This window comes from Lineus longissimus, chromosome 15 (genome assembly GCF_910592395.1).
Source record: "Lineus longissimus chromosome 15, tnLinLong1.2, whole genome shotgun sequence".
Taxonomy (NCBI): Eukaryota; Metazoa; Nemertea; class Pilidiophora; order Heteronemertea; family Lineidae; genus Lineus; species Lineus longissimus.
Genome location: NC_088322.1, coordinates 12,666,286 through 12,681,651, shown reverse-complemented (window position 1 = coordinate 12,681,651; position 15,366 = coordinate 12,666,286). Strand labels below are relative to the sequence as shown.

At 43.6% G+C, this 15,366-nt stretch overlaps 1 long non-coding RNA gene across 1 annotated transcript; it reads right to left on the bottom strand.

Moving 5' to 3' along the window:
- Positions 1-1,439: 1,439 nt before the first annotated feature.
- Positions 1,440-2,983, bottom strand: LOC135499721 (uncharacterized). The gene is made up of 3 exons (XR_010449331.1): positions 2,971-2,983; positions 2,509-2,596; positions 1,440-2,204 (listed from the first exon to the last, which is right to left on the bottom strand). It is a non-coding gene; the product is annotated as an uncharacterized LOC135499721 (long non-coding RNA).
- Positions 2,984-15,366: the final 12,383 nt, after the last annotated feature.

Below are 15,366 nucleotides of genomic sequence, written 5' to 3'. Positions count from 1 at the left end.
GAAATAAAAACGTGGGAAAAGAGTATCCTTCATTAGAATATTGATTGCATCCGGGGATAATGGGGAACAAGCAACCTTCCCTCCCCAGGTCCCCGTGGTGTAAAAAGTTGATACAACATGTGGCAGCAGAGACGTTTGGCCAGCTTATCAAAAAAAAATGTATGAGCACGGGGGTCGAACGCGGAAGCCCTCGCAGCCTAGGCGAGTTATCGTACCACTAGACCAGCGAGCCGTTCTATCAGCACTCTTTGTTACTAGTGAATTAATACAACAAGTGGCAGCAGATACGATTGACCGGATATGTTAGTGAGCCGTGATTCAGTCTGTGTTATTTTATCAGTAACAGTAATCAAATGATGGGGCCTTTAGAACTATACGCAGAAGCCGGAAATTATCAATAGACTCGCCTCAAAAATTCGCATTAACTGGTGAAATGAAGGGCCAAAAGAAAATACCCGTACAGCTAAAGGACCCTTTGAAGGTTGTGTCAATGTCTTCCCAACCTGACCAGATATCCAGCTGGAAGAGGTTGGTTGTTACGTAGGCTGTCCTGTCGTCTCCAAAGTTCATTAGCGGTAACCTTAGTGTAATTTTTAGGTTGTGTCAAGGTCTTCCCAACCTGACCAGATAACCAGCTGGCAGAGGGTAGTTGTTTCGCGTCAGAGTTTTTATGTTGTGTCAAGGCCTTCACAATCTGAATAGATAAGCAGCTGGCAGAGGTTGATTGTTTCCACATCCCACAGACCATGCAGACAGAAAGATATTGGGATTTCACCAATCGCAATTGCCGTTGCCTGTACCATGACAGAAGACGGACAATAGTGCGATGGGCTTCATGATTTTGCTTGGGTTGGGGAGTTTCTGGGCTGATAAGGGCAGACATACATTGGGTCAGGTCAAGTATTGGGGTTGAGAAAGTGTTAGGTGTTGGTGTAGGGGGCCTACCCTAAGGATAAAATAATGTGTCTCAATTTCACCATGGTAATCTGACAGCACTTCACCATAGTGAATTGGGACGGTGAAATATTTTACCATGGTGAGCATGGTAAATTCTACATTCATGGTGAGCATGGTAAACTTTGAATTCACCATGGTGAACGCTGCATTCACCATGGTGAGCATGGTCAACTCCGATTTTACCATCGTGAATCTGAGATTTTTTTCTTAAGGGTCATCTCCATCCAAACCAATTCACCGACTTAACGTTGCAAGGCAACAAAATAATGAAAACAGATGCAAAGACAGGAGACTAAAGAAGACGGAATACAATGTACAGAACACAGCCTTGTTATTCATGAAACATAGACTCTTGTCGACAACAAACAGTCAACAGAATTTTGGCAGGATTTTTCAAAATAACAATGATGTGAAGTGAAAAAAAAATAAAAAAATATAGCAATAAGGCCAGAGTCCTCTATTAAAACATGACTGTGTACATTACGTGTACATTGTTGTGCATAGGTTTTGGTAAAAAAGTACTCATTGGACCAATCAATCTGCACAAAATTTTATATGTGTCAAGAAGAACCCTTTGCCAATAGCATAATAAAGTTTTAAAAAATTCCAATACCGATTGCCTGAGAAAAAGAGATTTCCGTACACCATATCCATCAAAACGTCACTGGTGCATTGATATGGCCCTGTCAAAGTACAAGTTCTAAACTGACCAGTGAGACCACATTTTCTTAAATATATTATCAAAAAGCATATTTCTGTGATGGCCTGACTCTGTAGATTAAGAATCAACCACAGATTGAGAATTAATTCCACTTTGGTCCATCCCAGCCATGTATTTACCACAACTTGACATTTTGATAAGCTCTATGTGACTGTGCCACACTTCCGGTCGTGGATGAATACAGGTCTCTGCCCATAAAAGTAAGTCACTCTATTGCAAATTACTTCCCACTAACAAGTTGAGGTGTGCCCACAAGTTGCTTGGCAATCAAAATGGATTGATACGACGAACACCAGAGTTCAAAGGCGAGAAAGGATTCACTTTTTGCCCACATCAACGCATCATTCATTGAAATCGCTGTTGATCGAGGAGCGACACGTGGCCATCGGAATGACTAGGGAGATGAGAGCTGGCGATTCAGTCCATGCCTGTTCGAACAGGCCACCATTCCTCTCCTACACTGCTTTGGAGTCTTTGGTAAACGTGGATGAGATCATCAGTGGGTGGCGACTTCTTCCTAGATTTTCTGAAGACAGAAAATAGAATTCAATTCAATACAGTACATGATTGTGGCAGAGCAAGGGACAAGGATGTGACGTGACAAGATCGAAGAGCAAGACCAGCGTGAATCTACACGACACACTATGGACTAGTGGCTCAGATTCTCAACTAGAGGTCAAGGGGTCCCTGGTTCGAATCCTACAGTCGGTGAGAGACTCAGGCAGGTCTCTTAGACACTTGCCTCACTACCCAGATGTATAAATGGGTTCTGGCGCTGGGCATATGGACAAATGGGACAGCATTTTTTCCTTCTTTTTTTTGTTACTAACAGGATTGTGTGCAGCCCAGGCTTCAATCTCTTCATCTATCTGGGCCCTCGACGATGGCACCTTTGGTCCTTCCTTTTCCAACAAGTGTCTGAAACAGTGAAAACAAAAACACAGTGGAAATCATTGATGGCGTTGTAGGTTAGACACTGCTGCTCAAATGATTTGAAATATTCTCCTCACAACCCAAAGAAGAAAACCTAGGTGGCTTTTTCGTTATGCATTTCTTTGCAGTGAATTAACGAGTAAACATCGTCTCTCAGACACTTGGGAAACGCATCTGAGAGCATCTCAGTTTCAAAATTTTCCTGCTGGAGACCCCCAGACCTCCCTTCGTGGGTGAGCGCCTACTGCGCTTTCATGTGATTGTGAGGGCGAGCCCTCACCATATTCAGGCTTCGCCCTCAACGAGGCCCCCTCTATCCAGCTGTGCTGGATCCACTCCCTTATTTGATGGTGACCTACCATTGTGGTCCAGCAGTCAGACAAGGATCCCCTTTTGCGATTTGTTGCTACTTCTGGCTGTACCAGGGCTACTTTTTGCTGGGTCACTGGATGTACCAAGTCATGCCCGCTGAAACGACGAGTGATCATATCAACATTGTTGTGGCGATACTCTACACCATCCCTTCGCAATTCCCACAGCCCGTGATCACTGTTCACTAAAAGATTTGAGAAACAAGTTGTCACAATTCCGTTGGCGTCATGCAATTTGAATTGCAGCAGACGTCGCGGTTTAACATAAGTTGTGTACCGGTGCTACCGAGTAGAAAAGAATCATATTGAATTTGGCTAAATCACAGGGCTCGGCCAGGCCTCTGAATCTGATATCATGATGGGGGGCGGGCGAGGGGGTTGGTCCAGCAGCGGCTGGCAGCGGACATTTGTCTTCATGACTCTTCCTTAGCGCTGCTACAGCTTAAAGTGCTGTGGTACAGTCTAGAAGCAGTGTCATCATTGGCGAAATGGACCAAAGTTTGTGAGGGGCTGAGTTTCGTCCAAAAATAGATCTGTTTACACACTACGGCAATGGCGTATTGCAGGTACACGTCAACGGGTCATTGATTGTCGGACGTCAGTTCGCCAAGAAAACCAAAGGAATCGAAGGATTCATTGAACTCATCAACACATCATTAGTTTTCAGTGAAGTGCAACTGTATTCCTAGGTAAATCACTTTGGTATATAGAGAGTAAGATTACAATTAACTCACGTTAAAGTTTGAGTTCCGGGGAGGTAGCGTTGTCAGTACGTTGGTTTAGGGGCGCAATAACCTAGCTTATAGCGAGCAATTAGTACAATAAGATTTCAGTGATTAACATAATAGTTGCAAGTATTTGGCATTTTAGACTCATAATTCGTGCTATAATAACTACGTTGTAAACATAATGCTCAAAATTGATTCATGAAAAAGTTGTTAGGGCAATATCAAGCAAGCAGTAATGGAAAAAAGTGTAATTCCATTAACTGAATATTGATTTTAGACACTATAACATTTTCGGCCTACTTTTCCGTAAACCACGAGAACAATGTATGTGAAAAAAACAACACATATAAGTGAGGCGCCGAGTATACAGTAATTGTAAGGTAAAGAAAAGCTCGGTCTCTAAAGTCTGGAGGTCCGGAGTTCGTAACTGTGACGGTCACGAGAGTGATTTGTCCTTACGGATAGATCGAGAGGGCGGTTTGGGGTTCCGCCGACGGTGCTCGCATGCATTAGTCGTATCCCCGAAACCTTTACAACGCGAACAAAGCTCGTGGCATCCATGACGGTATAGGAATTGACGGTGAGGTAACAAAAAAACTCGTGGCATTTTGGATGCGCATCCGATGACGGTAAAGAAATTGACGGTAAAGGATCTCGTGGCATATCGGATGCGCATCCGAAGACGGTAAGGGAATTGACAGTGAAGGATCTCGTGGCATATCGGATGCGCATCCGATGACGGTAAAGAAATTGACGGTAAAGGATCTCGTGGCATATCGGATGCGCATCCGAAGACGGTAAGGGAATTGACGGTGAAGGATCTCGTGGCATATCGGATGCGCATCCGAAGACGGTAAGGGAATTGACGGTGAAGGATCTCGTGGCGTATCGGATCCGAAGACGGTAAGGGAATTGACGGTGAAGGATCTCGTGGCATATCGGATGCGCATCCGATGACGGTAAAGAAATTGACGGTAAAGGATCTCGTGGCATATCGGATGCGCATCCGAAGACGGTAAGGGAATTGACGGTGAAGGATCTCGTGGCGTATCGGATCCGAAGACGGTAAGGGAATTGACGGTGAAGGATCTCGTGGCATATCGGATGCGCATCCGAAGACGGTAAGGGAATTGACGGTAAAGGATCTCGTGGCATATCGGATGCGCATCCGATGACGGTTTTATATACATATATATATATATTATATAAATTTTAGTTTTACACTATTATGTAAGTGCAAGCTCTAGTGAGCTCACACAACTGTTTGACAGTCCTGGCTCCTCCATCGTGCTGACAACATGATGAGAGAGATGAGACAGTCACAGCCATTGGCTGCTCTGCCAAGTTGTCAACATGGTGAGAGAGATGAGGAAGTCACAGCCAGGCCGAATCAGTCCTGGCTGCTCCACCGTGTTGACAACATGATGAGAGAGATGAGGAAGTCACAACCAGGCCGAATCAGTCCTGGCTGCTCCACCGCGTTGACAACATGATGCGAGTGATGAGACAGTCACAGCCAGGCCGCATCAATCTTCGCCGCACTGCCTAGTTGTTAATAAGGCGAGAGAGATGGGACAGTCAGAGCCAGGCCGAATCAGTTCTGGCTGCTCCACCGTGTTGACAATAATTATGGTGAGAGAGATGAGACAGTCACAGCCAGGCCAAATCAGTCTTGGCTGCTCTGCCAAGTTGTCAACATGGTGAAAGAGATGAGGCAGTCACAGCCAGGCCGAATCAGTCCTGGCTGCTCCACCGTGTTGACAACATGATGAGAGAGATGAGGAAGTCACAACCAGGCCGAATCAGTCCTGGCTGCTCCACCGTGTTGACAACATGATGCGAGTGATGAGACAGTCACAGCCAGGCCGCATCAATCTTCGCCGCACTGCCTAGTTGTTAATATGGTGAGAGAGATGAGAGACAGTCACAGCCAGGCCAAATCAGTCTTGGCTGCTCTGCCAAGTTGTCTATATGGTGAGAGAGATGAGACAGTCACAGCCAGGCGGTATCAGTCTTCGCCGCACTGCCTCGTTGTTAATATGGTGAGAGAGATGAGACAGTCACAGCCAGGCCAAATTAGTCTTGGCTGCTCTGCCAAGTTGTCAACATGGTGAGAGAGATGAGGAAGTCACAGCCAGGCCGAATCAGTCCTGGCTGCTCCACCGTGTTGACAACATGATGAGAGAGATGAGATAGTCACAGCCACAGTACTTCGATCGTTTCTCCTCCGCACGTGCTAGGACGTGTCTGTCGGAGCTGACAGCTATCTCGATGATTAGGACCTCCTTTTCCTTCTCATAGAAGACGAGCATGTCGGGGTGCCGGTGTTTTATAGCCGGGCCCGTGGGGACTCGCGAGTCCCAGAGCAATCTCAGCTTCTTTCCAGAGTACGAGTGGTCATTGGAACCGGTGTAATGTTTTTGAGTGTTTCCCCTCATTGTTTGGGAACGCTCAAAAATAGATTGACAAGTTTTTCTGTGTATCCCCCCCATTGAAAAGTCGTGGTCTCTCTAGCTGCCTAGTGTTTGGAAACACTGACACATGGGAAACAACCACAGATGTTACACCGGCTTCTCAAGACCACATACCGATGGTATCCATCAATATGTGTCTCCTTGACTGATGTAAACAGTACCGGTACCATTATATAGAGGATGTAGGGGCATGCAATGGCTGTATGGGAGGATAGGTCATGCCCCAGACATCAACAATCGGTGATCCTCAATATTGGTCACCATGGCATGCATGCATGCATATCTTAGAATAAATTAACTATGTTGCATATACATGGCTGTATAGCAAAATAGTCAAAATTAGCAAAGATATGCACATGTCACTGTGCTACGAGTATTTGGTCAGCAGGCGTTCGTCTATTACGCGATCACGACCACTTCAAAACGTTGAGCAGATAAACGAAAGTTTGATACCTAACTAATTTCTGAAAGATCAATATTTTGGTTTTGCTAATGTGCCTTCACTAATATGTTCTTTCGTTTTCATCTCAAGAAATATCAACCTGAAAGTGATCTTGATTTTATCGATAGATACCTATTACACCAATCAATATTCTTATGTAAGAGTTTTTTAAATATATTTGTCATAACAATTTTACAATACCCAAAATATGGGTCATACCAGCAGACCACAGGCCTAGTCTACATATAGGCCCCTACTATAAATCAGATACTTGGTCGTGGTCAGTTGGACAGATTACCACTCGGAAGAGATTGTCCCCATGTTTATTAGAAATGTCTTTAGGACCGACTGACTGATGAGACTGCCCATATGATTATTGGAGATGTCTCTTGGACAAATTTCTCTTCGAGTAATTTCTAATTGAGGAGCCAGCACAATTAAATACTCCATTGGCATGTGTGATGTTATCATCAGTATCTTTGTCACAATTCTGTATCCACTTTCATCTCGGTTGTGTTGGCATTTGTTTCAGGTATCGCACATTCCCAGAACCCAATATTCTGTTGATTGTTGTGGATGATTTGAGACCAGCTATTGGCTGCTAGTGCTACGGCTAAAAATCAAACGAGGACTGACAACGAATTTGAGGGCTTCTTTCCAAAATTACACTGCAGATAAATTGATCAAGTAAAGTATTTTTATGTAGATATTGACGTCATTTTGGTGGCACGTTTAAGATGACTGTGGTCCCAAGTAGTACTCAAGTTGTACTTAAAGAGTTGTCAGGTAGATATTGTGTACTGCCAGTCTCGTGAGATCAGATAACCAGCTGGCAGAGGTTGGTTGTTCCATTGTCCGTCCCCGCCCCCCCCCCCCCACTCCCCTTATTTAGGGGGTACATAGGCTTGTTCCCAAGTTTTAAAATCACCCCCTAATGGAAGGAAACAGCATTTTTTTGTACCCCCTATTTGCGGGCTTTTGTGAGGAAATTGACTCCCTATTTGAAGGAAGGATTTGATCTTACCCCCCTAATTGAAGGGAGTCTTGGATCCCTACCCCGAGGATTGTGTTTGATACCTTGGTGATAGCAGGCTGTGTTTCCTCTTCATCATCATCAAGGGCTTCCTGAGCAACATGTCTAAGGTGGGTCTGCACTTCTGGAGCAGCAAAGTTCACATCCCCATCAGGATCTTCATGGAAATGCATAACGTATTCCTGAACATCATCTCCTTGCTGCTGAGGATCCTCAGAAGACCCAGGGAAGGAAAACATGAGAAAATATACCCCTATTTTCAGTTTTTGAAGGGAAAATAGCAGTAATAACACCCCTATTTTATTGATTTTTCGGGGATTTTTCCCCGAAACAAGAGTGAAAATTAACCCCCTTTTCCCGAAAAATCGGGAACGCGCCTGCGGCCCCCTTGACTATGGAGGTGGGGGCGGGGGGGGGGGGCCGGGTCTCCGTCCTTGTGAGATGATTACCACGGTACAACCAAATCAGTTGTCTTGTACAGCTAAATGACCATTTGAAGTTGTGTCAATGACTTCCCAACCTGACCAGATAACCAGCTGGCAGATGTTGGTTGTTCCATTTTCCGTCCTTGTGAGATGATTACCACACGGTACAACCAAATCAGTTGTCTTGTATCACAGTGTAATGTTGTCTTGTACATGAGTCCAAAATTGACCACTAAACTTTACTGCATAATCGAAACGCGAAAGAGATGAATTTGGAAAGAGGAGCCTTCCTCGGTGGCCTTTCTTAGTTGTTATTTGTGACATTTACGCGATCTTTATTCTGTCCTGTTTATCACAATTTGAAAGCAAAATGAGTGCGTCCCCGATACGCCTCAATGACGTAATCCTGCATGGATGTCCACCCACCAGTTACGACATTGACAACGTGATAAGATATCACAACCTTGAAAGGACAATGTCAATGCAAAGAAAACACAGTTCAGTGCAAATTACTTATGCACTTGTCATCATCAGCGCATCATCTTATCCGCAATTCCCCCTCAATTCTTCCTCAATCTCAATAGTATTGTCGCAAACTGAAGCTACTCGCTGGTAAACATCTCTGACGACATGTTTACCGAGAAAATCTCTCACAGTATGACGTCATCAGCAGACGATCAATATTAGAACCTCGGCGAAGTTGGAACTTGGACATCAGTGGAAGTGCTTGAACTGCGAATGAATTCTGTTTCGAGGTTGTTGTTATTGGAATTGGTGCGTGTATTTTTCATAACGCCGTCCTGTAGCAGGTCGGTGGTTTATGTTCCGACGATATGAGGCTATAATAATATATTAACTAAAAGTCAGCGATTGTCCACTTTCATCTGGTTCTCGAAAAGCCCCTGGTTCTCCTCGTACACTTTTAAGCGGAGCGCAAAAGCCCTTTCGGTGGTTCCGGTGTTGCGTGTTCCACAATACGAAACTCGACTATTATGGTCCATTTCAAAGATAAGGTGGGATTCGAATGACACCCAGGAGCTCGGTACCCGTTGATTTTAAACACCATGTATACTGAAAAAGGTTGGGAGGGTCAATCACTGTGGCGATAAAGCATCTTGATACACAAGGCTCCGAGATTGCAAAGTCCCTTTAACGAGCTCCAATGGCTTCTTGTTTAATTAAGATGGGGATTGTATTTATAAAGGCTTGATGTGATGAAGTGATGAAATGAAGTCAGCCCATCTCGCTTCACAAATTTATACGAAGTCAGTCAGTCCAACCATGCAGTTCCTATCGATAACTCCGTGGTATATTCTCTTGCAACTCTTGAAGGAGTTTGCACCCATGTATCCGCAGATATGAAGCGGCGTATCACTCTGTAATTTGCCAATCTTCAAGAGACTTGCACTGAAGCCACCCTTTGTCATGTGGATTCTGCACCAGATGAAAGTTGGGACCTCGGAGGTGACAGGCGCTGATGTTTCCACTCGGCCCCTCTCTGACCGGCCAAGACTTACCGATATATTTGCCCATCGGTCCATTATTGAGGAAGATAAGGTGCTGCTGATAAATACACTCCGGACTCGCCCTGTCGCCCGGCATCGAGGAAGGATGGCCATAGGATAACGAAATGGACTGAATTATAGGAGTACTGATAAACTGCATACATATCAACACCAATTTCACCAAAACTGTCACATCATGGAATCGTCATTGGAATTCATGATGCTGATCCAAAGCCCTCGTGATCAGTTGATGGTCCTCAAGAGGTTTGCACCAAGCTTACCCACATTTGCATGAAAGGCAATTTGATATACAAGTCAACCACCAAGGTTGGCAAAACGAGGGAGCTGCGCAATAAATTTCTTTAATAAAAGAAACTGTTCTATTGGTAAAACTTCGGCGTATAATGACCGACATTTTTCTCACTTGGCTTGCTAACCACCGAGTTCGTTTTTGTGTTCGCTTTATTTTGTGTTCTGTGTTACGCTGTGTTCATATTTTCATTGAGTTCTTCTATTCAAAACCTATTATATAGTTGATTTCTATAATGTTTTAAACGCCTTTGCAATTTTGTCATTTTGCTGGGATTTTCCTCCTCTGACATTTTCGAGCGCGTTAGTCGTGATGTAATGAGTCTCATTCTGATTATAGACCGAGTCTTCTTATAAACAGCTATAATGATGTTGAAGGAAGGTCATGTCGGGACAATGACTGCTGACACAAACAAGGCAAACATATTATTTATAGCAAAGACAATGCCCACCTTTCTGAACGCAGTCAAGGACTCAATCCCGCGGCAGGTCTGTGAGGTTGCGCTGACACGCACGCATCGCCAATTTTCGCTGTGGTTTCTGAAATGAGGACTGTGTTGCTTTCGCTGTTCTTGAATGAGCGCTTGGTCTGGTGATTGGTCGCCTACATGTATTTCAAGACACGCAGCCTTGACTTTCCATGGCAACGGTTTGCTGGTGCAATCGGCTTTAATACTAACTAACTGATGGAGAAATCATTCTGATGACATATAAATCCGCGAAAATACGCCTGTTGTTTTGAAAGCGCGAATGATCATTTTTATTAGATATGCACACGTAATCTAGTCATTTTCTAAAATTAGTGCCCGTTTCATCAGTTAATTTATTGAGAACGGTATGGCCCACACGGCGTTCGTCAGGTGAATGATCAAACCTTACAGCGATTGTACCTCGTGGCCAAGTGTGCGCCTTCTTAGGCAGGTCTAGTAATCCGTACGACGACGAAGTACGAAGTAATGGTCAGTGGCGTTCATGTAAACGTAAATCGTAGATCGTCTTCTATACTATTCTTATATATACAAAGTATAAACTCGACGTCTGTCGTCAATCGACCATTGATTTTATAGGGCAATGTCATGCAACAAGTGATTTTATAAAATAGCCAGACGTCCTTGTGTGTAATAATTAACTAGATGAAACCTATGTTTGACCCACCAACGCCAGCTGAGTTCGCCATGGGCGTCCATGGCATGCATGGCTCAACCAATGGACACCCCATGCACCTGCCTGAGCTGAAGGACAAGCTTATTCGGAAGACAAGCGCGTTACCGATAGCAACCTCGCCTGACCAGACCCCCATATTAAAGAGAATCCGGAATTTTGCCCTTGACATATCTATGATATAGTTTGCCACTCCTTTCATTATGATATATGCCATTATATTCATGATCCATATATCAACAATTCTTCTCACATAATATAATTCCCCGCGACCCCTGAACGCTAGGTTAGTGTTACGGCTTACTACTGGTAAATATCTCCCTGAATAGCTTGTAATACTGGTGACCTTGGCATGGGTTCATTGGGAGTTCGTGCCCGGTTAAAGCGTGAACCGGAATGAATTACGGACAACATCCAGAGAAGATAACACAAATATTTCCGGCCGCATGTTTACCAACAAGGGTGCACGCCGCGGGCATCTCTAGAAAATATTTTTCGTTGTCGATTTGTGGGTTACGTCAAGGTCAAGGCGGTATGACAAATCCCAAGGTCAATTAACACGTTGTCGTTTGTTCTAGATTCACTCTGGTGATCGTTTCCATTAAATGACACACGCCACTGCCGTAATATGCCGGCAGCAGAGAAAATTTACCGTCTTTTGGCAGATTTGCGATGATGAAACAATATGCCAACCAAGCAGTATGTATTATCATGACAAACTGAGTCCTCATACGCTAAATTAACAGGTAGCGATCGGGAACATTGATACACACACAAAATTGTGTACAGATAACGCGCGAGCATGCATTTTGACTGACTATTGGCGTTGGAAATGATAGAGTTCGACCAAGAGTATAGATGTGAACGAATTCCGAACGGCGTAACCCGGTATTCGAGGATGGCGCACGACAAGCACTTCTGAAAACGCGTTGGACCAGTGTGTTGTAAACAAACTGAAAGTAGGCTAAAGGGAACAAAGAAAAAAACAGACAATGGTCATGTGACATTCTCATATTTGCCCTTCTTTGAGTTGTGGAGAGGGGAGTGGTTGCAGACGGCAGACCTACTTTCGTTCCAGACAGAATAAAGGAAATATTTTCTCATGACCCAGAATTCATCTATTTATGCAGTTTCCCAAGGTCCTTCTTGTGGGGCGGGCGGCGCAGAGATTTCCGAGAAATCACTGTTCCTTTTGTTATTACGGTTGAAATTGGGTTAAATTGGCTGAGATGGAGGTCTAACGGCGTTGTTATCCGGTACCTCTCCAACAAGCCAACAACATGTCGGATGATCATCCTTGTACACCGGTGGCTTTAGATGACGTACAAGTGAAAAAAAGATACGACATTTACGAACAAGATTACCGGCTGGCATTCGTAAACCGGAAGGTCACATTGGGCCGGCTCGTTCCATATTGTGTACCATGGCCTAGTTTTTAAGTTGTTTTGTTGGCCTAGATATATGCATGACAAAACCGTATTGATTAAAAGAATAGAATCTGGGTCATGTGGATGTTTGTGTCTGTTCCACATTCCTATCCTACTACGACGGGGCATAAATTAAACGGGCCTAACAGTTGAATAGTGTGTCAAGAGTGTAAAGAATTATTTTTCCAAAATGTAACCTCAAAACTTGGGTCGGGACGTTTTTTGGCGCTTCGGCAGTGGTCATCATGGTACCATCCCATGAATAAGAAAAGAAGCTTTAAAAACCTCATCTTCAACATTTCGTTCTTGAACTCTATAAGTTCTATTCCACTGCTTATAAAAACACATTTGTCTAGTAAACATACCAGTGTAAATTGCTTCAGAAAAAGTCGGTCAGCAGAGGGGCAGAGTGTCATAAAATAACACCCTTTTTTCCAAGAAATGTTTTCGCATTTAGGTTAGACGTTGATATAATAGGCCAGACGTGACGCACTGCTCAGGCGAATATTGAGGCAGCATATCGATTTTACGGGTCCTCGGCGTGGTTTGTAGCGACTAGCACGGCGAATGTATAACATGACGTATTATTTTGTCATTCATCGGTTTAGACAAGTTCGTTCTTTTTCGTAGATTAGAGTGTACTCTCTCAAAAAAAATATTAGAGTGAAATTCACGAGTTATTCTGAAAGAGCGAAAAGCACGAAAGACTGAAAAACAACAACTAATGTCTACAATATGAAATTCTTTTCATTCTGGTGGTCTTTTTCAGTGCGTTTATTATTTTCAGGACACCTGCAAACATTGCAATTATTTCATACTTACTGGGCGGGGGGGGGGGGGGGGGGAATATCTTCTTGTCTGAAAGAGCGATCACTGGCGAATTTCACTGCTCTTTCTATTTTAAGAGATTAGGGTTAACCTGCGTCCGAAGTGTAATGGAGAAGGGAGTATGGAGCAATTACAGATGATTAAAATATCGGGGATCCTCGGCTTCCCCTTCTATGTGTGAAATGCCAGGGAAAAATTACTCGACCCGATCACTGCGTGGTGACGCGTCGGCTGTATGAGTGAAGGAAATTGTGTCACAGTTCTACAAAGGCTTACAAAATCCGGGAGCGAGCAAGGTTCAGTGGGTCAATAATGATTCATACCATGGAGATTGGTGAGCGATTTCATTTTTTTCTCTGCAGAAAAATGAGAAAATATGAACTGTAGGGCGGAGTCACTATCATTCTAAATTAAACTAACACAATAAAAAATTGCCAAGCTAACTCCTCTCCGAGAAAATCTTTACTTGGCCTACATAATCATTCATATTTTAAAAATAATTTTTTTACGGAGGGGCCTAAAGTTACTTCACTCGGGTGAATCACGAAATTCACTTAGAGAAGTTTCGCAAAGATAAGCATCGGCTAAACGATCACGCGTGGTGGGCGGGTGATGTTGCGGCAACATATAATGCTTTACTTTGGGTTAAAGGTTTTTCTCGAGACCAAACCCTTGGAAATACCCTTCTGTGATGAGTGAGTCTGAAATGGGCCTGCTTTCGTTGTTGTTTCAGAAATATTTCGGTAGAACATAACAGTCTTGAACCTCACCATATCCTGTTAAAACGAAGTTCAAATGATATATTTTTATCGTTGTTACTTGGCTTTTTATGCGGGGGTGCGTTATAAATATCGTCCCAATTGATCTGTATTATACTAGATCTGCCCTAATTGTACTGTATAATGTTAAAGCCAATTCCCCACGTATATCTCATTCTTTGAAAACCCGGCCATTTTATCGGAAAGTTGTTTACGAGAAACCGAGCAGGCAATCGATATAGAAGTACCCGTCTGCGAGTACTTGAATAGTTGTTTACATCGAGTAATTTAGGTCGCCCATTTTCGTTCATTCAATGTCTCTCGGAATATGGGCCAATCGCCTTTGGTCACAGGCAACTGGATGCACTGGTCATTGCAAGCTGGGTGGTACGTGGACTTTTCACCTCTGCATGCGGGGTAAAGTCAGGTCAGTGTTGTTGTTGCCTCAGAAATATAACAGGATAGGGGAATAGGATATCGGTATCATGAAGATTGGAAACTCGTGCCACTAACAATTAATGGCCCGGGTATGATTTTGATAAGGTCTGAGTCTGGGGTTCCCTGAAAGTCAATTTCGTTATTATTCCCCCCCGCCGATTTTGATTGGAAGATAATTGAGAGGACCTAGTAGACTAGTTTGTCGGTAAGCGCACGTTGGGTTAAGGCTTTGCCGGTCTCGTGAAAAAAAATTAAAATAAGAATATAAAAATCGAAATTGAAATCTAAATCTAGATCTGCTAAGACTTTTCCCTGCCTTCCAGCACGATTTGTGAAAATTTTCACAAAAACGCTCATAAAGGACGTATTTCATGTGCCCAAAAATTGTTTTAATACCTTGCAGCCCCTGGTCTATATCACAGGTACATGCATATCACAGGTCCGAAAGTTATGTTCAGCGCTCTTTTCCCTCACTTAACAACTTGACACCACAGACTTTCCCATGTCACTTTGGCATTTATTCAAAATGAAGAAAGAGAATGAACGGGCCCCGCCCTATTTATATTTCCCGCTGTCTTGGAGGAAATGCCCTTATTGATGTTTGCTTTCATGAATGATTTATCTAAAGGTTGACCGCCAGCCTACATGATATCATATCACGTCAAATCACATGATATCGACTTCCAAAAATGCCTTGGAGTAAGTCTATAATTGCCTTGGGACACTGCCACTTAATCAAAACGCTTGTTATGTTATTTGTTTGGTTTGAAACAACAGTAGGCCTATCAACATTTCACCCAAATGAAAATTTCTTTCCCACTGATTTTTTGCCCACGTGTCTTCAATTATAAAATGT